Below are 20,782 nucleotides of genomic sequence, written 5' to 3'. Positions count from 1 at the left end.
CTGTATCTGTAAGCAGTGCTAGACTAGACTTCATGACACAATTGGTGAGCTAGGAGTGACTGACAGGTAATCGAAGAGGCAGAGATAACAGAACACGACAAGGGTACTTGTGTCTGCAGCAGATTGCATAGCTGATGTGGGGGACCATGGCTGTGTGTTAAGGAGGAGCTGTAAGTAAACCTCACACTCTGCTATTTTATACCTTACTTTAGAAAAAAAGAAAAAGAAAAAGAAAAAGGTCATCATGGCTACGGATGGTGCTGTTCTTTGAGGAGATTATTTCAATGGTGTTCTGCATCACCTCATATAAACCCATTAGTAACTACAACTGAACAATTTTAATTAACAAATAAAAATCACACATATTTAAGGTATATATAATTGCTATATGATATATATAATATGGTATATCTTAAAGATGCACATTGACTAAGTCTAAATTGAACTAATTAATATGCATAAATCATATACTTTTCTTTCCAGCAGATTCTTTTAAATAGCTATACAGCATTCCATTTTATAAAGATGTCCCAATTTAATAACCACAGCCAATAAAACTGAAGAGGGAGGTGACTCAATCGCTGTGCTAAGCAGTCTCCAGGAGCCACTTCAGTTCCTTGGAGTAGCTATATCCAAGACATCTTTCAGGTAACCTGGAGGATGTATTCATCCAGATACATGATGGATATAAGATGTTATTAACAACGGACTCAAAACCATCCTGAATTATCACATTTGTAGATTCTTTCTTTGGTCCATTTGGAAATGAGAAAAGTAAGAAAAGAGAAATTTAGTGCCGCGGGTGGGTAACTTATGGAAAAAAGCACCCTGATAGGTCAGGGTGGATGGCTGGTTCTAATTTCAGGCTCTTTTACTACTGTCAAGTGACCTAGATGTCATACAATCTTGGGGACCTCAGCTTATCCAATGGCAAAGAGGAATAAGAATGGACCTGTCAGACAAGGTCCATGTTTGAGATCCAGCTGGAAGTTTGATGGCCACACTGAAGACTTATGTAAGCTAGTACCTAAGCCTCCTGCAACTGCAGAAAGTGAAGGTGACTCAGGAACATTCTTCCATGAATTTTTACACACAAGAGAAGAGAGAGATCAAGGAGCAGTCTTGCCGGCCACATGAAAGCTTTCCTCTGGCCCACCGCACGGGTGGCAGCAAGGGGTCCAGGTGGGGCCGGAGATAGGACAGGAGCTCAGGGTGTGACAGAAGGCTGCCCATGGAGACATTCAGATAGGCTATGCTATCTTTGAACAATAGAACGGTTGTCCTGGACCCGAATCTGACAAGAGGGGATAAGACCCCCGGAAACCTAACCCCAGATAAACTAGCCAGGGTGGCCTCTCAACATCATCCCCAGCCTGTCTGTTATTTCATTTATGCCATTCATTCATGCACCTTACAGTGTGTATCGAGCACATACCAAGAATTGTGTCAGAAGGTCTGGATGTGGCGATGAATGAGACTCTCGGTCTCCACCATCAGGAAGCACAAAGATAAGAATGACTATTAAAGACCCGTTAGCCTAATACAGTGTCCCAGAATACAATAAGAATTACAAACACAGTTGCAAATACACCACGCTGGGTATTTCCTATTTGCCATCCCAAAGCCTTGTTGTCCTATCACTGTAAGAATGTGCATTCCATATTGATAACACAGACCCAAAGTTGGGAGGTAGGCCACGTGAACATGTCAGGACAGCAATAGTTGTTGCTGCATTACATTTGCCGGGTCTTATGGCTGAGGTAAGGTGCTCAATTTTGCTTGCTTTTCCTTCAACAGTGACCTCTTAAGGCTTTAGATTAGTACACAGGCTGGGTCCAGTCTTGCCTGCAAGGAGTGTGATCAGTTACTTTGCCTCTCTGCTCCTGAGACTGAGCCTGGGGGTCATCTCTAATACAGATTTGACATTCCTTTACTTATTCAGTAGATATTTACAAGTCATGTGCTATGTTCATGAGATTCAAGCAATAAAAATAAAAAATTTGAGAAGGTATAGGTAAAATGTTGCATCTGTGGTGTATGTGTGTATGTAGTTGTGTGTGTCTGTGTGTGTGTGTCCCTTCCCATACAGTCAAGCATGCACGTGCATAAGTGTGTGCACATGTCATTTGCTGACCACTTCATGTGCACCAGGAACCATTTAGAGATGAAGTTGTTTTGTGTGGCATAGCTCATTTTTCTTCTATTAATGTCCATAAAAGGAAGACTGAAATATCCACCCACACCTCCTAAAAAAAGAAGCCAGAGCTTTCCTGAGTCAACAGTGGAGTGAGAGAGATTTGAAGTACAGCAGGGTGCCAGACGCTGCTGCCCAAACTCAATGTGTCAATGTGCACTCAGGAAGGTCCCTATGCTTAGGATGATAGTCTGTAGATCTCATGGCTATCACAAGCACTCTCACTAAGAAGAAAATGGTAGGCAGGCACAGCACCCAAAAATGAGTCATCCTGTCTGGAAAGTAAAGGAATATGGCAGCCTCTTCTGTTGTGTCTGGAAGTGTTATACTCTATGATTCATTTGAGCTCGGTTTACTCTGCGGAGAAGGGCCTGAAGTCCAAGGTCCTCTTAAAAGAAGGCAACATTGTTGAAATTCTGCTCTCCCTCTGCCTAAGAAATAAGATGCCATACAGGCTCTTGTGGGTTGCCCCATCCATCTCACCAGCCTTATACCAGAGCACACCTTCCTACTTTTAGACCAAGGTCCAAACTATGGATGGGATGAGGCAGGAGGGAGAGAGGGGTGAATAGCCAGTGATGGTTCTAGAAGTCCTCAGGAGGCAGAAGAGGGCTAGTGACTCAAGGGCTCACTACTTGCCTTAACAGCTCTCCTATGCACCCCATAGCCAGCCAGTGCCAGGGGACCCCTTCTGGGGTCTTCACTTATCTACTTGGACATAGCACCTGGAGACAGACCCTTTGGACTTGAACCCATATGCCAGCATCTATACAGGCAGCAGCCTTCATGGAGGGATGGACAGATGCAAGATAAGGAGGGAGAGAAAGAAGAAGAATAGCTCAAGAGTTTAGGATCAAGGAAAAAGAAATTCTGTGACCTGACTAAAAGGCAGAAGAAGAAAGAAAAATGGGAAATGGATCAAAAGGAAGAGGTGTGTATAGCATCTAGAAAAAAATTGTTAAACACTATGCAGCAAATGAAAAAAAATGACACACACACACATACACACACACACACACACACACACACACACACACACAGACTCCTCTGAGAAACATGACCGATGGAAAAAGCAAGGAGGATGAACTATCTGTTCCCTCCAGCTGTTAGTGGTAAAGCCTTGGGAGCCACAGGCAATATTGAGGTGGGCTTGGGGAACAGTGCGTAGGAGACAGTCTTCCTAGGCCTAGATCCACATCTATAAAGGAAGGCAAGCTATGCCTTCCTTTTAGATCTCAAGACATCTTATGATGAGGCTTCCAAGCTGACGATGCTTTACTTGCTCCCTTGAAAATATTTGTTCTGCTTTCAAAACCTAATAAGTCAAAGAAGCTTCCCTCACTCCTAGTTATAGTTAGTGGTGATCTATCTGAGAAGGGCAACCTATAAACACTGAGTCACAACTAAGGTCTCAAGGCATTGGCCACCTATAATATATACACACATACACACACACACACACACACACACACACACACACACACACACACATATATGCAACATTTGGTTGCATTACAAAAATCTAAAAATTATTTCACAATACGAGCGAAGGTAAAATGAAGAGGAAGAGGGCATGTTTTCAAACCCTACTCCCATCCCCCATACAATACAATACCACTTTCAAGATGACAAAAACAAACAAACAAACAAAAAAACAGATATCTTTTCAATACCCACAGTCCCATGTCCTAGGAACTACCCAGTCAAGCTCCTCCTGCTCAGACAGGTTAGAGACTTGCCTGGGTCATTCCATAACCTGAACCAGAATAAATTCAACAATCTTTAAGAGAACTGGGGTCCTTACCATCTACTGAGCTGCTGCCCTTCCCCGTTCTAAGCAACCACACTCTAAGAAAGAAATCGTCCATGGAACCTCCAAGTACAGCAAAGCATTAAGGTTTATCCTGGGTCCAGAGGAAAGTCCAATTCTGGGAGAAGTGATGCAGTCAAGAATGCCCCAGTATTCCCAACCCCTACACCTCAAACCTAAAATGTTCCAAAATATAAAACGTGCTGAGGACCAACATGATGGCACAAATGGAAAACCCTCACCATAATCTTTGTCCCACACACAAATCACTAAAAATGTTGCATAAAATCACCATCAGGCCATGCATATTGGGAATATATGAAACATAAAAGTCTAAGACCCCAGTACTAAGCTATTTCTATGCATCCATAGTATTGAAAATCCCCAGGACTTGTGGTCCCAAGCATTTCAGACAGGACAGTTCAACCTGCAGTACTTGATGGTCCAAACACATTGCAACACTGTCTCTGCTATTAGCCAGGGCCTGGTCATCAGAATGACTCTTGCTCAATATTATCTTTGCTTCACCATTTCCACACACAGAGGAACAATACTTCTGTTTGGAAAAAAAAAAAGATCAATTGTCCCCAGCAATCCACCTACACAATTCTTGGAAAAAAAAATGGGCTTCACCAAGCAAACAAGGAACAAGGAGGATGAGAGGAATCCGTCACTGCACCTGTGCATTTCATTATTCACACCAAGTGTTTTTAGAGTCACTAAGTTCAAATGACCCTGTCCCTTGGGGCTGCAGAACTATTTTTACCAATGCTTGCCAGTAAGGAAGCTGCAAACGTTGAATAAATGGGATTAATCGGTATGAAGAGACACTAAGAAGCTTCAGGAGGCTTCAGGGTAAAGGAACTGCAAATGGCCTGGAAGGAAGACTCTGGAACAATCGATATCTGACACAGGAGAACTCCTGGATATTTTTCTGCTACCCAGGAGCCTGAGGGACTTTGATGTGGGGACCACAGGGTATCCAACAAATAGGAAAGCCTGCTGGGATCACATCCCAAAACTGCCAGAAAACAATGAAAGAAGATAAATGGCCCTGGCTTCAGGAAAAGGCAATATTGAGTAATGGGTAGAGGTGTGCCTGGAGCATAGTGAGTGATCAGCAAATATCTCACGTACATGCACACATGCACATGTCAACACACACAGAGAGAGAGAGAGAGAGAGAGAGAGAGAGAGAGAGAGAGAGAGGGAGGGGGGGAGGGAGGGAGGGAGGGAGAGAGGGAGAGAGAGAGAGAGAGAGAGAGAGAGAGAGAGAGAGAGAGAGAGGCATGCCTGCACAGAGAACTAGCAAGATAGCTTTTCTCTAACCTTTCTTGCCTGCAGGGTGATCACATGTAGCCTGAAGGCTTTAAGTTGGAGGCTTCTTCATACAATCAAGCCATACTCATTTCAGCATACATTTCAGGCATCCAAGTTAATCCCTTTGTTCCACAGATATAATATTTCCCAGAGGTTGAGTTTGTGTGAGAGAGAGAGTCAGAGGACAGAGGAGGACAGAAAGGAGGAGGTTGGGGCATTGGCTCACATAATCACAAGACTCCCAAGCCCAGAATCTGCAAGGCAGACAACAAGCAGTTGAAGTCTGCAGGTGGCATGGAGTCAGGATTCCCACTTTCTTTTGCCACAGAAAACTTTAGTCTGTTCTCTTAAAGCCTACAACTGACTGGAGCAGGCCCAGTCACACCATGAAAAGTCACAAACCTTAATCAGTCTGTATATAATTTAAATGCTAACCTCTTGAAAAAAAACACCTTCGCTTAGAGAAGTGACGCTTGCTTGTAATCATTCTATATGACACATCAAGACCTTTCTCAAAACAGCAACAACAACCACAACCATTAAGGGGGTCCAAGAGACCCCTCCCCCAACAATATAGGCTGCTATGTCATTATTCTTGGTTGAAGAGTCTTTTGCTGAAGACACTACACACTTCTCAAGGACTTGAAGAAATCAAGCTGGCACTGACCTGGAAGTCTCCTCTCTGGTAGACAGTTCTTAGAGCGTTGGAAGGTGCTATGGAAGCTGCCAGAAGTGGAAAGTTATCAACAGGGCTACCCAGCTGTAAATCCTGTGAATTACAATAATCATCGGCATAGCAAGACGCACCCAATGAAACAGTAGCATTTTCATCTTAGGGATGGCCACAAATAATTGTCTGACTGGAATTAAGAACTACTCAGCAGAATCCGTGCCTGGTGCTGTACACGTAACTAAGAACCTATGGCTGGAATAGTTATAGACCCTAGAGGAGAAGCCATTACCATAATTCTCTAAACTGACACAGTATCCAACTGGCCCCTACATACTTATCCCTAGTTTTACAGAGTGTAGCTCTCAGCCCTTGTCAAAACAGCTTCTTTTTGCAGTAGATAGAAGTTATTACAGAGATCCCCAACAGAACAACCACAACATCCACAGAATAAGTGATGGCGGGGCTTCTATAACTCATCCCCCTTCACTCAAAGTTCAGGGGACACCATAGAAGAAGGAACAAACCCTTGTAAGAGCCAGAGGACCAGAAAGACTGGTGCAAAATAGTGTCTTCTGGTCATGACAGGGATGCAGCACGCACGAACACTCAGTATCTATGGCTGTAAGAAGTGCAAGACCCACACTGCTTAAAATTCCAGCATGGACTGGGGAAGAGCTCACAAAGCCCAGATCCAAGCTGAAGAGCTAAGGGTAGTTAACTGCCACTGAGGAAGGGAAGGTCAGTTTCCTACAGGGATAAGCCCTCTGATAGGTCGCTCATACCCCGGTGGTGGGGTATATGTGCAACACCAATCACAGTAATACCATTAGAAACAATAGAAGATATAAATTTGAAAGTGGGATATGTGGGGGGTAAGAGAGAGAGGATAAGGGAGGGGTAGATGAAATCAAAATATGTTGTACTCATGTGGGAAAGTCTCAAAAACAAAAAAGAAAAGAAAATACAGCCCACAAACAAAAAGCCTACTTTCTCCATGACACCTAAACCAATATTTGATCAACATCTGGGTACCCTACCCCAGCTATGGTGATATAAAACTCACCTTCCTATACCAGATACAAACAGTGCTTCTTCCTCAGCACAATATTCACTTCCATTGGACCCACTCACTAGAGTTCCAGACATAAGAATTCTACCCCTTACTTGAAATGCAAACAAAAGAAACAACCACACTCTCCTCTCTGATTGTAAGTAGCAACTCAGGTCTCTAGTTGCACAAGATTAATCCTTTTCTCCCCAACACTTGGCATCCCAACCACCTGCAGACTGCACACTGGGGAATTCATTCTGAACCTCAGGGTATCTCCCAGTGCCTTCTACCACTCAGTATCTTCTCTCCATATCAGAACAGTCTGGGCTTTCCAACATCCTGCAGAGTGACCCAGCTGCTTCACTCTGGCAGATTTCAGTCCACCTGCTATATGGTAGCCTTTTTAACACTGTCTCAATAAGAGCAGAACCAAATTTCTTACCCTGCCCCCGCCCCCGACATGCTTCCTTTTTGTTCTTTTAGACTATGTGTCTCCTCCCCAACTGTCTATCTTAACTCACCCAGACAGGCCATTTCCGGAAACCTACCTATCTGGAAGATATGGCGTGCCTACAAGATATCGTAGAATCCTCGTCTAAAGGTGGGTGGTGCACACTGACAAGGGGACAATGGAGGGGATAGAGTACCGCAACGGATTAGGTACAGGTGAGAGAGATGGGGTGATAACGTTTGAATTTGGCAAATGTCTAAGGCAGGTGGGTAATGCAGATTATTACTGGATCAAAAAGGGGAAACAGAGTGGAGAGGCCCACCTAAGGAAAGATCAGAGAGAAAGATGATCAGGTCAGGGGAGGGAAGGAGGTATAAAGAACCCGAGCAGGTGACCTAGAACTGCTATGAGCTCTGCATCCCAAGATTACATGCACACAACAAAGGCAGAGAGAAGAAATGTATTGGACAGAGGCCAAAGGGAAAAAAGATTGACTTGGCGATGAAGAGGGGCTTGGGGTACCCCCAGACAAACTCCCAGCAAGCAGGGCTCATCTCCTCCCTACACCCACCTATTCCCCTGTTCCTCCTCCAAAGGGCCCCTGAGCACAAAGCATCCGGATCACATGCTCTGTTCTAATGCCTTGGCTGAAGACATTGGGGAGGAAAAGAAATCGATTATCTTTCCTATACAGAACGGGTGCAAATGAGGTAAGCACGGCTATCAGAAGGGTGATTTAGTTACTGACCAGGCATTTTTACTTCTGAGATCTCCGAACTTGAGTTTGTTAACATGTTATCTTCCTTCTTAGCTCACGATCCCAACCGAGACTGTACTGCGTCTTCCTCAGCTTCCCCCTCCATTGGTCTCGGTCCCCTTAGGGTAATGGTCATATTGCTGCCCACTGCAGCATCCTTGTAAACCAGAGAATGTCCAGGTAGGTGGCAAATAAAGAATAAGACTAGTTAAGCATCAATACTCCTCACGCTGGAGTAAGAACATGGGCTTGGGACTCCCGCTGAAGCCTGATGCTCAGAGGTGCTTCCATGGACATTTTGAGCCAAGTCCACATTGTCAGACAACAGAGTGTGCTTACTCCAGTGACAAAGTCTTCATCCGAAGACCTCCTCACGGTCATCTGCAGGTCACTTTTCAATTTGTCAAATAGTACATGAGCAACAGAGCCTTCTTCTACAAAAGCAACAACTGTCTCCTAATGTAGCATTTTTTTTAAAACTTGGCATTGACCAGAACTCGGTCATCCTAGCAATCCATGTCAGAACCTTACATTGGCAGATCAATGTATATCAGGAAAAGTGCTCCACAGAGGAAGGAATGAGACAGAGTGAAAGAGCATTCTACTGTTGGATGTATCGAATATCGGTGGGTTAAACCACAGGATCTTCTCCTGTCGGGGAGACATGGCAGTGTTTGGAGACATTTTCATCCACAGTTCATAGCCACCATAACAGGGAAATGACCACTGTCTTGTCTTTACAGAATACAGGTGAACCTAGGGTTTGGGGGAAGTCAAAGTTAAGCCCAGGTATTGGGACTCTAGGGCTCCAGATCAGAACAAATGCTCAGTAAGTATTACCCGCTGCTTCTCTTTATTGCTGTAGTTCTTAAAGAAACATGCTTCATCGGTATTTGCACTATACCAACTTACTCTGAGTAACTTGCCCTTAAGTCAGTGTACAGTGTGAGCAGCGGAGGCTTCGAAAAGACCAAAGATTCTGCTGAATTTCAAGGTCAATGCTGTGTCTACAACTGCCGTGCTACCAAGTCACCCATGCCAAGGATCCTCCCACACTCCAGACTTGTAGCCAGGAAACAACAGACACGCTTCCTGCAGTTCCTTGGTGATTCTTTGTGCAGCTTTTTGAAGCTTTTGTGTTCTATAATGTGCTGGACTGGGTGGACAGCCCCATCATGATCAAAGACCCAGCTGGCAGGTATGCCAACCCTGTATACTCTGCCAGCCACCAGGTACCAGCTGCCAGCTACCAGCTGCCAGCAATCAACCACCAGCCACCTGCCACTGAATCCAGGAAGAGTCACAAGGAGGAGGTATTAGGCTTCAGAAGGGTTCCAGGTGCTATCCCAGCCACAGGCTCTGCCTTGGAACAGCTGAGGTGTCCCAGGCAGGGGCTGACATTCAAGCAACTCCCAAACCAACAGTGGCAGACAGATCACTGCCAATGTGATGGGTCAAAGAAACTTAACCTCTGACTGGGACAAATGAGATCAAATGGGTCCGAATGGAGGGTGCAGCCTCCTTCCACAGCCCAAGCTCACGAGTACCACACTTAGTCCAGGGCAGGCTGGGACCAAGGGATTCTAAGATAACCATCACTGAAGCATACACTAGTGAGGGGCTGCATCGTACTAAATGAAGAACTGTGCAAGAAACAGGAAAGGACATGTAACATCTCTGATAGCTTGAATGAGAAATGTTCCCCATGACCTGAGGCATTTGAATGCTTGGTCTCCTGGTGCACTTTGGGGAGATTTATGAGGTTTTGTTTTTTGGAGGAAGTGTGCCATTAGTAAGCTTTGAGAGTAAAAGGACCTGAGTCATTTCTAGTGCCCCAGCTCCTTTTCTTTGTCTTTGCAGATCGAAATGTGAGCCCTCATATCCTGCCTCAGCCTCTGCCTTTGCTCTGCCATCACGGACTCTAACCCCCTAGAACCATAAGCCCAAATACATTTTTCCCTCTATAAGTTGCTTTAGTAATGGTATTTTATCACAATAATAGAAAAGTAACGAACACCCACTTGCATTAAGTGTCAGGTGAGGGAACAGGGACCCCTGTTCTCACAGAATGCAGATACTTGTTAAATCTGCCTCTGCCTCTAGGAACCCCAAAGACCTTCACGGAGAAATTCTGGGTGTCAGCTATGCCTCTATTCACCCTGAAAATCTTGAAGATTTACATCGCAGCACCTTCTTCATCAGTTAGATGGTTAAGGAAGGTCTATTGGCTGTCACATTTTCCCCATAGAAATATTTATAGATGAGAATAAAGATTACCTAAGGTCAAAGGGCAAAATTGGCTGTAACAAACACAGCTCACTTCTTACTTTTTATAGACACATAGGAAACATTTCATATACAAGATCCACATCACATGAAATAAGACTGTTGTTCAATGAGTGATATACGTGTCTGAAGCAACAATAAAAACACAAATGATCACACACACACACACACACACACACACTGCTCTTCCACTAGTGCATGGGTGTGTCTTTGTGCCTGTGACTACATATACTAGCAGAATAGCTTTTTAAAAGTTTTCTTCTTGCTTGTCTGAATTTCCTAATTTCCTAATTTATAGTCCGTGTATTTGCTGCTTTTTTAGGTTACATGGTAAGAATGGAAGTTCTACCTCTTTTTCTCAGATGGACCTGTGACTGTGGAGCATGACAAGGGAGCTAGAGAGGGCAGCAAAGCTTCTGTACGGCCTCCTATCTGCTTGACCATTTCTACATGATGATACGCCACTCAACACCTAGGATGATAACTCACATAGAACAACACTGTCTACACTTGTTCTTCGTAGAACACTTATACCAGACTAGCTCATAGTACTTCCTTGCCCTTCCCTGCTGTCAATATATGGGGTAGATATCCATGTGCAGAAGAGGAAACTGAGGCATGAAGCAGGTAGGTCCCAGTGATAGCGTGGGAGAGCAAGGTGCAGCCACAGCCTGCACTCTCTGAGTAGTACCCTGCTTCTCCTCACCATCACAGAACCCAGCCAGGTCATTACATTCCTGCTGCTAGAGACCCTTGGTGGGGACAGGTTGTGGACTGAATGGCTTGGGAAATGGTTTACTCATAGAAGAAGTAAAGGCCGGAGAAAGGATCAGGACTATGGGGACAGAATGAGCCAGCAGCTCCAAATTGTATGTTCATACCAGTTGAGGTGAATATCTGGGCATTTCTGCCCCAGTGTAACTGGGCCTCAGGGTATCCAGGTGTGGGAAGCCACCAAGACAGGAAGTAGCCACCAGAGCCCTGGTACAGCTATCCAACCTCGCATGATTGGCCAGCTTGGTTGGCTGCCTGTCAAGACTTCTAAAGGGTGAATGAAGAGGCTGGCTAAGTCTGCCTGAAACTGAGATGCCTAAACAAAGGGAGGCCACTGTGGGTTAAGCTGGCAGAAGTCCATGGCGGGGACAAAAGGCAGGGAAACAGGAGTCACAAAGCAAGAGCTGGGGGCAGAGGGGGCAGGTAACAAGGTGCTATTTGCATTGGGCATTCTGCCCACAGGAGGGAGACAGAATGCAAACAGGAGGCCATAGCTGTTGAGAAAGTAGTGAGGGGCCTGGTAGGTAGAAGTCAGCAGAGACCAAACCTTTCTTGTTCTGTTTCCCTTTTTTTTTTTTAATCTTCCCCCCCCCCCTTGGGGTTTAGGGGTGTGATATCTATTTCGTTTTACTTTTATTTACACTGTCACTGTCTTCAGTCATACCAGAAGAGGGCATCAGATCCCATTACGGATGGTTGTAAGCCACCCTATGGTTGCTGGGAATTGAACTCAGGACTTCTAGAAAAGCAGTCGGTGCTCTTAACCACAGAGCCATCTCTCCAGTCGCTTATTTGTTTGGTTTTAAACAGTGCCTCTGGTAACCCAAAGTTGACTTGAACTCACTACGTAGCAAAGGATGACCTGGAATTTCTGATCCTTCTCCCTCTACCTCCTGAGTTCTGGGCTTATAGTCATGTGATATCCCCAGGGTTTACCTAGTGCTAGGGATCAAATCCAAGGCTTTATGAATGAATCACTTCACCAGCTGAGCTACATGCTTAGTGTAAGAGCAAACCTGTTTGAAGGAACTCCTTCAGGTATCTTGTACAGTCCAGAAATTCTCTCACATAGGTCTTTTTCCATCCTTCTTGACTTCTACACCAGCCATAGGAGAACCCAGGGCCCTGCAGGGTTAGCTCCCCTCAGACATCCCTATCAGGACCAGATAGGATAAGAACAAGCTAGAGTCATGTTCCATGACACAGGAGTTAGACAAAATATCTCCCCTCCTGGTACTACCATAGGATGTGACCCTGCAAGTGACTTACCCTTAAGAGCAGTAAGTACAGTAGTAGGGATACTAAGAGCATCAGGTATTGGCAGGTAAGATGTTACAAGTGAGGACTTCCGTCTGAGGCCAAGTGTTCCTCTAACAGCAGACTCCATCACCCAAGGAGTTCATTTCCAGGTATGGAAGGAGCTGATTGCTTCATGGGGAGGAGCTATGAACGGTGAAGCATTGGTTCTAGTATGTCCTAACTCCCACCTGGAGAGTGCCACCGCCACTGTTACAGAGTCACAATATGGGAAGCAGGAGTCACGTGAAACAGATGGTACAAGACTATTAGAACCCAGATTCAAGTCACTTAGACCTACATTACGGGGAATGGAGAGACGGCTCAGCAAGTAAAAGCGCATGTTTGTTTTGCAGAGGACTAAGGTTCAGGTTCTGGTGCCTCCATGGTGCCTTGCTACCATGTTTAACTCCAGTTCCAGGAGATACACCATTCTCTTCTGACTTCCATGGTAACTAGGCATGCATACAGTATACATACATACATACATACATACATACATACATACATGTAAAACATTTCATATAGTTAAAAATAAACCTTAAAAAAACCCAAATAAGCCCAAATTGATAACCTGGCCTCTGGCTCTGGAGTTTTTAGTTCCTTCTTGGGATTGGGAACCACACTGGTGGGTTTAAGGGAACCATACAATAGCTATTAAGAGAGCTCAAAGGAATGAATGAAGGAGAGCAGAGATAGGGGGCCAGTGACAAGAAGACAAGAAGCCAGCTACAGAGCACAGAGCAAGGAGGATCTGGATCCATCTGCAGCCATATCAGCCCCTCCTTGGTACAGAGACAGGACTACGCATAGACCTAGAGCACCTTCATGGGATGCAAATGAGGGACGTGTGCAGAGGATCTGCCAGGACCTTCTCTCTATCCAGCATTCCCAGGTTCTAGCCAGAGACGGAGGAGGCTAGAGGAAAGAAGTTGGCCATGGAACTTCCAAAGTCTTAGACCTGAACTGCGGAGGGCTGCCAGCTCCTGGTGCCCACCTGGCCCAGGTGGAGGTAAGGGGTGTTCCTTTCCCTCCACAGCCTGTCCTGGTACATCAGGCCTCAGAATGAAGCGGATGGTAGAATAGGAAAACCCACAGAGATAGAGACAGAAGTTGGAGCTCATCCTCTACTCCTGGCTTGATGTAGGACTAAAGATGGTCACACCACCTCTGTGAAACTAGGGCAGTTTGAGAGACTCCAGGAGACATGGGCCAGCAGAGCCTCTCTGAGTGCAGGCTACGTGGATAGGAGTCATGTCAGGTTTCCTACACTGTTTTCAACAAAAGAACCAGAAATGAAGCTAGGCTTTAAATGTGGAGAATGACATTCCTTTCCTTCCCTGGGCCTTCTTGTAAGGCACTGGGTAACTGGCTCCAGCCTCTGAGCTTTGGTTGCCCAGCCTGTAAAGTAGGATATTGACTATGTGCCATTCATGCATTCATAGGCCCACGTAAGAGCAAAAGCTTGCCAGCCGTCGGCACTCAGCACGTTAATTACTGCCCTGTTGCTCTATCAAGGATAAAACCCTCCTGCCTAAGAGATACGTCTTAAGTAGCTCTGTGCCTGGTTGAGACAGGAAGGGAACTACACTGAGACTCTGGGTGTGTTCCAGTTACTCATGGGACCGTGGTGGCAGTTTCATTGGCAGAGTGTTTGCCTTGCATGTCTGAAATCCTAGATTTAATCCCTAGTAGCACGCTCAAAAAATAAATAAATAAATAAAAATGAAAACTTAAAAGTTCCAGAAAAGAGCATGTGTGGTGGCAAACCACCTATCATTACAGCACCTGGAAAGGGAAGACAGGTACATCGTAAGTTCAAAGTCACATAGCAAGAACAGGCCAACCAGAGATGCATAAATAATGTCTATACAAAAGCAGGCAAAGTCATATCTGAGGCCCTCAGCCAAATTCTAAAATATGATATTATTTTGGAAACAGGGTCTCACCATGTTCCCCTGGGCTAGTTTTGAACCTCGGTCTCCTCACCTTAGCTTCCCTGGATATCGGAATGACAGGTGTGCGCCAGCAGGCCCAGCTTTCCAAGACGTCCCCCGGATCTGATCTGATTGAAAGGATATGGGAATGGTGTGAGATTCTACATGGGAAGAAGATTGCTGAGTGTGCCTCAGTGGGAGCTGGGCATGGGGGCTCCGTCATTAGGGTTGAAAGACTGAAACATGGTGTCTGTTCTGTGTACATCACTCATGTCTCCTGCCTTCATCCTTCAGTCACTGGGAGCAGGTGGTGGAACTATCGTCTGCTGATCAGGTAGCTGGGAGAAAGAGGTACACAGAAGGGATGAGATAGTCCCTGAGTGTGTCTGTCCCAGTAGCTGCTTGCTAGGGTCTGAAATCCCCAAGGCCTAACAGAAGCATTTTGCTTCCTCCCCATGACCCATCAAACAAACACACGATGGTGGCAGGTGCCCAAGGCAGCCAGCCAAGCAGGGTTCCTTCCTGGCCACTGTGCCAGCAAGAACGGAAGCCTAAGAATGTCTTTGGCGCTCTCTCCATCCTACTCTGAAGTGGCAGACAGGAGGAAGAAGTCAGGAGCAGGTGGCTGGGGTGGGGGCTTTTCTCTTCTGCTCTTTTGAGGTGGGCTGGGCATGCCAACCTTGAAACAGCTCTTGTGCCTCGTCCTGGCACATAAGACACTTTTCAGTTTTGTTTGGCTTCCCTTAGGTGAGAGCACACGGTGCCTTGGTTGCGGGAGAGCATGCTTTTCTAGTGTTCACACGAAGGTCTGCAAACTCATAATGCACTTGAGGTTGACTATCCAAGTCTTTCAGTGGTACCCAGTGGCACCCAGTGGTCCATGAGGTCTCGGCCATCATACAAAGTGCTATAGGTAACCTAGTCACATTCAGCAGTGACATCTGTCCACCAGGTGGGATTTCTTCCTGCGTAAAATCTATTTGTGCTTTGCTGTCAGGCAGCACTGGACCTAAATGCTCATGTTGCTACTTTCTTAGCTGTCACTTATGGTCACTCATTTAACATCTCTGAGCCGTTATTTTTCCTCCTCAAGACTCAGGAAAACGATTTCTTCCCACTGAGTCAAATGAGAAGGAATAAGGTATGTTGGCAGAGAGCAGGTACCCCAAGTAATTCTGTAGCTCCATGCTGCATTCACAAAGAGATGCCTGCAGCAGACTGGATACCCCTGAGTCATATAATGAGCATGCCTTCATATGGAGACCTAATTAATCAGTGGGTCACATAAGACTCAGACACCCTTCAGCTTCATATAGCAAATGAGAACCTAGCTTCTCCATACCTCCTCGCTATTTCTCATGATCTCTGTCCAGAAAATAATATCTTTACCAGTATGTGCTTGATTGAAGGTGGATAGGGAATTGTTGTAATGGAGATTACAGGTACCCCAGACATAGTGGATGGATGATGTGCCACACAGATATTCAGGGGGTCCCTTATAGGACTTTAATGGACCAGGTAATTTGTGTGATACTATTCAGCTCCTGTCCTTGTAAAGTTCATGAGGTATCACCGAGGTCCCCATTATATATAGATGACTGAAACTATTCTAATGACCAAACCTCCGCGGCATGAACACTAGGTTGGTGTTCACACATCAAGGCAGTCAGACAGACAGCTTGCATGGGCTTTTACTAGGCTCACTCAGAGGTCTGGTCTAGGCTGCTGTCAACTGAGATAGAATGCCCTGGCTGTATTCTGCTTCATTGATCTCAGTTTTAGAACTGAAGGGTCGTCCCAGATACAGCCCATTTTGGGTGATGGAAGAGAGAGTTGGAAGTTCTTTTTTCAAAGCTCATCTGGCAAAATGTCTTCTAACATCGCAGTGAGCAAAGTCTGAGTGTATGATTGGGGCCCGCAGAAGATAACAGGGATAGGTAATCCTTGGGGCCATTCCGGCAGCCAAATAAACACACTGCTTTGCAGATAGATAAAGGAGAATCCATAAAACTACTGTTAAAAAAAGTAACAGAGCTGGGCAGTGGTGGTGCACGCCTTTAATCCCAGCACTTGGGAGGCAGAGGCAGGCGGATTTCTGAGTTCAAGGCCAGCCTGATCTACAGAGTGAGTTCCAGGACAGCCAGGGCTACACAAAGAAACCCTGTCTTGAAAACCCTTAGAAAAAAAAAAAGTAATAGAACTAAATTTCCAAATTGGGATTTGAATTTACATTCATTTTTGTTTCCTTTGTATGACTTTTGTTTGGTTGGTTTTGGTTTCAGATTGTTTCTTTGTTTTGTTGTTATTGTTCTTGTTTGTTTTGGGTATTCTGCTTTTGTCATTGCTATTAGTTTGGGTGCTGTTGTGTGTACAAAACACACAACTTAGAATTGAAGTAAACGTCCAGTCCCGAACTCGGCTCTTTGATCTGTATGGAGTACATCTTGTGCTTGTTGCCATTACAGTATGGTCACAGAGGAGAGCAAAACCAGGAGCATGAACATGATATCAAGCTAGGACTTCACCAAGGAACTGTTAGGTTTTTAGGTCTGAATGTTGAGCAACCATGGGAATGCTCACCTGGCTTGGGTTAAAAGCTAATATACCTTTCCATTGACAGCTCCGGTCGCCCATCCGGTCTGGAAGCAAATATCACTGAGCTAAGTAGCTGGAATGAGCCAAAAGCATGACCTGAGAGAGTGGGGATGAATTAAACAGCTCCACAGGGAGGAATGCAACCTTCCCTGTGTCTCCAAGCTCCATAAAGCCAGGGTAAAGTTCAAGCAAAGACTCTATGCTAATTGATCCATTTCCACCCACTTCCCGCCTCCAAATGTCCTGGTTTTCCCAGGGATGGAGACTTCACAGCACGTAGAAAACACTTCACACAGTCTGCAGTGCTGCCAAGCAGAGCTGAGAGAGAGAAGGGGCCAGGCAGGAATCAGAGCTGACAGCCAACATCTGACTCAGAGGTTCTGGGCCAGTGCTCTGCAAATGACATGTCAGTAAGTTCCCCAGGTGACTCCAATACAGGTGTTTCTCAGGTCACACTGGGATCCCAACAGAGAGGAAGAATGCCGGAGTCAGACCACTATAAGCCCCACAAACATGAAGCCCGCCTAAAAGCTATAAGGTGTTCACATTCCCCTGGGGGAAAACAGACACGTGTGCACACGACAGAAGAAGCAAAAAGGTCAGTAATGATAGGAACTATCAGCCTGTACATAATTCACACCAAACACTATGTCACATTCTGGGCACCCATATCCTCATCGGAACTTCATGAGGACTTTGAGACATGGAAGATATGTAGCATTTTGCAGGTGAGTAATGTAGAAATAGAAAAAGCACTGGAAAGTCTCAGTATATGAAGGTATGAACCTAACATGTTGTGGAGTCCAGATGCAGAGGCTCTAAGCCCGGGGCCCAGGTATTTTAGGGGAAACATTAAGTCTGCATGGAGCATTATTATCTGCTGTGGGAAAGTGGAGTTTGTGCTGTTGTATTCTTCAGTTCTTTTGGAATTTCAATTCTCACAATAACTGTGTATACTTAGGGAATTCGGTGTGGTTTTTCAGTGAACTTATATAGTGTATAGTAACCAAATAAGAGCAATTAACATGTTTATCACCCAAAATATTTATTTGTTATAAGAACACTTCAAATCCTGTCTTCCAGCTGTTTTGAAATAAGTCTGCCTTTAAAAAAAAAAAACTGTTGCTCACAGTTGCCTTTTAATTACCACAGACTATTTGTTAAGCCATTTTCGAATTCTGCTTTAGATTGATGCCACATTTGTGAGCCTGTTGTTTCCAACTGCGTTCTTAAAAATCAGTAAACTCAATCTTTGACCAACATCGTGGGCAAAGCTGTAGAATCTGGTGGGCATGGCATACACTTCTTTCTCACTCTAGTTTCTTTAACCCTTTTTCTACCAAGTCACTCTCCAAGGGCACTGCCATTAAGGAAATGGCCCTGCTCTCCAGTATCTCTTTCCCAAATTCCCCACAAAACTCAGTTGAGAGATTAAGGGGCTTGCTCAGAGGCCGTTGTGAAGCCCAGCCCTGTACTTGAACTTCAGAACTGTCTACTGTGGCCTTCCAGCACAGTCACTACCTCAAAGATGTGACTCATTCCTTTTGTGTCATAACTCTTGGGGGTGCGAATAAGAAAAAAAAAAAAAGGTCAACACCCAGATGAAAACTGCTACGGCCATCTTTTCTTAAGGAAAGGGAACTTCCTGTGTAATTATTAAAATTGATGCTGGGGGGGTGGGGGGTGGAGGAGAGCTAGAGAATGGGAAATATGCTGCTTCCCAGCAGAAGGGGTATCAGGGCCAAGGACATGACGTTCTCTCAAAGTACTATCCAGGGCTGGGAAGGCTAGCTTGTCACTCTGTGTCCAGGATTGCTGGGGCCACACACTGGCTCCTGATCTGTAGATGGTCATTGTGGACGTGGCTTCTGAGAACAGGATTGGGCCTCCATCCAGCAACCTCAAGACAGACTCTGGCAAGACTCCTTAGGATGTAATATGGAAAGATATTTTCCCCTTTGGATTCCACGTCTCCTCGGCGTGGCAAAATAGAAAGAAAATGGACCACGCTGTTGCAAAGGGAGATGAAAACTCACAAATGGAAAATCCACAGATAAAGTCTGAAATTGCAAAGGAAACATCCTAATTTGCAGCGCAGGCCTGTGGGAGGATCTCATGATGGACTTTGCTTCTGCCTTCTGGTGCAGCAATAAGAGGTCTCGGAGCAGGGAACAGAAGGCAGAACATCCTGTAGAACGTGCTGGTAGCATGCTGTGGTGAGGAGTTCTCAGGACTCAGTGGGATTTAGTGAGAAGTCATTCACTTGATGTATACGGCAGTCATGCTTGTTCCCCTATTCATTCTACCCCTGGGGCTATATCTCATGTAAGAATGAAGTCTTTCAAAACCCTGTGAACATGTGAGACATTAAAAATAGTACCAATGAGCTGCAATGAGAGTGACTTTTACCAAGCGTCATGAGCTTTTCTTACCTCTGATAAATGGACTGACAAAGGAACTGGGGAGCACAGCTTAGTAGAAACAAGGTTGTAGACTCTAGAGCCAACAAGCCTGTGTTTGAACTTGGGCTCTATTATTAACATGTGCAGCCTTCAGTAAACAACATTGTGTCAGTTTTCCTTGTCAAGAAGGGCCTAAGAAAACCAATGGCAGGGCAGCTCCTTTTGGCTTACTGTTTCAGAGGGCTCAGTCTGTGCTTATTTGGCTTAGCAACTTTTGAGCCTATCATAAGCAGAACATCTCTATGGAGGAACACAGGCAGGAGAGGTGCTTGCCACAAGGCCAGGAGACACTGAGATGGAGCAAAGAAGAAGGGAAGAGAGGAAGTAAGACACCAGGGACAAAATACAATCTTCAAAGACACAGCTCCTCCAACTAGACTTCACCTCCTAAATTTTCCACCACCTCTCAATACCTATTAAGGTGTGAGCCAATCAATAGGTTAACCTACCAATAAGATCAGAGCCTTAATGAGCCCATTACCACCAAGGATCCCATCTCTAAATATCACTGGATTCGGTCTAAGCCTTTAATGTTTGAGCTTCTGGGGAACTATTCCAGATTGAAACCATAACACACTTTAGCCTGGCTGTGGCCCAAGTTCTTCATTCATAAAATGCAGATACTACTCATTCAACTGCAAGGCACTGTTGCAAAGATTGACAGAGCTACTATGCAGTGTACGTCATGTGTATCAGTACTGTCCTAATGAAAATAGAAGAGCAATACTCTACAGGATATAGTAAGATATTGGCCAATGTTCACCCCATATTCAAACTCACTGAATATGCAAGTCCTACAGAGTGCTACAAATACTGAGATTCTTGTTGTCCTTAGAGGCATCCAATTTAAAGTAAGGCAAAAGCAACCCACTGAATGCTCAATTGAGGGCTATCATACCAAGTAGTTGTAGACGCTATTCATATAACACCCAGTGTGGCCTCACTGAATAGATCTCATTTTTCTGTTTTTTGTTATTAAATGTCTCTTTACTTTGCCTAACAAAGACTGTAACTTGTCAGGGCTGCCAGGGTTCTGACTTTGTTCTCAGCACCTCTGATAATATTCTCAGCCTTTGAGGATCTATGTACATTTTGTGTTTTGTGCAGCTGCCAAGACACACATACATACACACACACACACACACACACACACACACACACACACACACACACACA

At 45.1% G+C, this 20,782-nt stretch overlaps 1 long non-coding RNA gene across 1 annotated transcript in view; it reads right to left on the bottom strand.

Moving 5' to 3' along the window:
• Positions 1–14,662: 14,662 nt before the first annotated feature.
• LOC114609497 overlaps positions 14,663–20,782 on the bottom strand; it is a 30,082-nt gene continuing 23,962 nt past the window's right edge. The window contains exon 3 of the long non-coding RNA XR_003709536.1: positions 14,663–14,677. This is a non-coding gene — a long non-coding RNA (uncharacterized LOC114609497). The remainder of the gene's footprint in view (positions 14,678–20,782) is intronic.

Source organism: Grammomys surdaster, unplaced genomic scaffold, assembly GCF_004785775.1.
Source record: "Grammomys surdaster isolate TR1022 unplaced genomic scaffold, NIH_TR_1.0 125974, whole genome shotgun sequence".
Taxonomy (NCBI): Eukaryota; Metazoa; Chordata; class Mammalia; order Rodentia; family Muridae; genus Grammomys; species Grammomys surdaster.
The sequence above is the reverse complement of the archived record's forward strand: the minus strand, read 5'-3'. Positions and strand labels throughout refer to the sequence as shown.